This window comes from Corylus avellana, chromosome ca2 (assembly GCF_901000735.1).
Source record: "Corylus avellana chromosome ca2, CavTom2PMs-1.0".
In the NCBI taxonomy this organism is placed as follows: domain Eukaryota; kingdom Viridiplantae; phylum Streptophyta; class Magnoliopsida; order Fagales; family Betulaceae; genus Corylus; species Corylus avellana.
The window spans coordinates 6,605,996-6,608,738 of NC_081542.1; the positions used below are offsets into that span (position 1 = coordinate 6,605,996).

Below are 2,743 nucleotides of genomic sequence, written 5' to 3' on the forward strand. Positions count from 1 at the left end.
ATATCCTTTATGCCCAAATGAGTAATGAAGGAAAGTCATTATGAGAAAAACAAATACAACTAAAGAATAAGAAGGTTGGATAGTGAGTGAAATCGGATTTGATCATCTCGTGAGTGACGGCCTCTCTTTGCATAAAGATTTTCAATCGTTTTCACCTAATAAAAGGTAGTCAATCGCTCCTCACTTGATGAATAGTGGTTGTGACAAGCGATTTTTTTATTTTATTTTACTTTCTTTTAATTTCAAGATAAAATTATAATTTTATAATGACAAGTAGTGAATCATCAATTATACTATGTCTGAAATTACAATTGGTTGTGACATGGATTAATCATATGTGAATTTGACTGTTTCCATCAAACAACTTGATGGCAAAAATTATATTGAACAAATAGTATACCATAATTTTTATCCTACAATAATCACACAATGCTCATGTGGTGATTTATAAAATAAAAGTGTAGTTTTTAGTATTACTCAATTAAAAATTAATAATGTTATATACCATATTTTTATCCTACAACTATCTCATAAAAACTACATTTTAATCCCCCATCGTGTACTTGAAAATGAGTAATGCATTTGCACGTGTGGGTTTTTGCCTGTTGGTTCTCCACATTCACCAAAAAAAAAAAAAAAAAAAAGACTCTTCAACAAAATCATTTAAACAAGAAAGAAACGAAAGAGGGCCTTATAAAGGTAGCAGTATCAGTGTGCTTAGGAAAAAAACACAGAGAAGGTAATATTAATGTGTTACATTTGAAATTCGAAAAGCCAAGTAAATTTGTTTTACGATTAGAACTTTAGTTTTTGTGATCACTGGACCATAGCCCATCCAGCATCACAGAAGGGAACTTTAGTTTTATACTATCACTATATATCATTATAGCCCACCAAATGTAAAGTTAAGCATATTGTACTTTAAAAAAAGAAATAAATAAATAAACTTTTTGGTTCGTTTATTAAACAATTTTTTTTTTTTTTTTAACTTGACTTAATCTCTTAAACTTTCATTACCTCTCAAATTTTCAAAACTCTAAATTTAATGTATCGAACTTCTAATTTTTTGCAATGTCACTCATCCATTAAGATTTTTTGTTAAATATTGTCAAAATTTTCAAAAAACTAACAATTTTTTTTATTATTAAAATAAAATAAAAATTTACAAAGATTCAAGTGTGAGTATTTTTGCAGATTCCATTAAATTCTGACCAACGTCTGAATCTTTTCAATTGTTTTTCATTATTTTTAAAAAATTGGTATTTTGGTAATTTTGACACCCATCCGTTATGATTTAACGAAAAAATTTCATGGAGTAGTGACATTGCAAAAAAATTGGAAGTTCAATATACTAAATTGAGAGTTTTTGAACTTTAAGAAAGTAATTGCAAAAATGATGAATGTTCATGAGTTTGAAATTTCATTGTTTCCCTTTTTTTTTTTTTTAATGGGGAAACTTCACAAAAAAATTCATGAACTTCCACGCGATTTGAAACCACCTATAAAGTTCAAAAACTCTCAATTTAGATATCAAACTTTCAATTTTTTGCAATATTCTCAATTCGTTAGGATTTTCTGTTAAATCTGGTAAAAATTCCCACTATACCCCTGTTTTTAATTAAAAAAAAAAAAAATTGCAAAGATTCAAGGGTTGGTTTGGATTTTACGGAATTTACAAAAATACATACTCCTGAATCTTTGCAATTTTTTTTATTAAAAAAATATGAGTATATTAGGAATTTTGATAAGATTTAACGGAAAATTCTAACATAGGGAAAACATTACAAAAATTGAAGGTTCGATACCTAAATTAAGAGTATTTAAACTTTAGAGATAATTTCAAAACGAGTGAAAGTTCATGAAGTTTTTTGACGTTTCCGTTTTTAGTCTTTTTTATTGAGTAATATAACCATTAGATTAAAATAAAGGGTTAATAACTTTTTTGGTACCTCAGTTTGACAGTTTTTATTTTTTTTCTCCTAAGTTTTAAAACGGGACAAATCTAGTATCCAACCTATGGAAAAAGACGGAATCAATACTTCCGTTAGTTTCCACTGGTCTCAACTAACGGAATTTCCACGGGCCACTCCCATAATACGCCACGTATCCTAAAAAATAAAAAATAATAATATAAAAAAAAGCCACGTGTCATAAAATAAAAAAATAATAATTAAAAATAATAATATAATTAAAAAAATGGTTAAATACCTAATACCCCCTGGGGTTTAGGAACTTTATTTTTAGCCCCCTAGGGTTTCATTTTTATGACCCCCCTGAGGGTTTTGATAAATGACCAACTTAGTACATCCGTTAGTTGACCGTTAAGATTGACACGTAGACCAATCAGATGTTGACATGTGACACCTATTTAATTTTTTTTTAAAATTAAAAAAAAAATGTTGGGGGTGGTCGAGCCACTCCCTGGGCACCAAGGGTGGCTCGGCCACCCCTTGGAGCCCAAGGGGGAGGCCGAAACCACCCCCAGTACCCACTGGGGGTGGCCGAGCCACCCCCATCCGGCCAGATCCGGCCAGATGGGGTTGGCCAGGCCACCACCAATTTTTTTCCTTTTCTTTTTTCTTTTTCTTTTTTTTTTTTTAAAAAAAAAAAACATTTTTTAAAATTAAATAGGCGCCACGTGTCAACATCTGATTGGTCCATGTGTCAGTTTTAACGGTCAACTAACGGATTGACTAAGTTGGTCCTTTATCAAATCTCCATGGGGGTCCTGTGATAAAAATGA

At 30.4% G+C, this 2,743-nt stretch overlaps 1 protein-coding gene across 1 annotated transcript in view; it reads right to left on the reverse strand.

Moving 5' to 3' along the window:
• The window catches only part of LOC132171463 (probable disease resistance protein At4g27220), a gene marked incomplete in the record, with an annotated part of 43,131 nt that overhangs the window by 33,435 nt on the left and 6,953 nt on the right, over window positions 1-2,743 (reverse strand).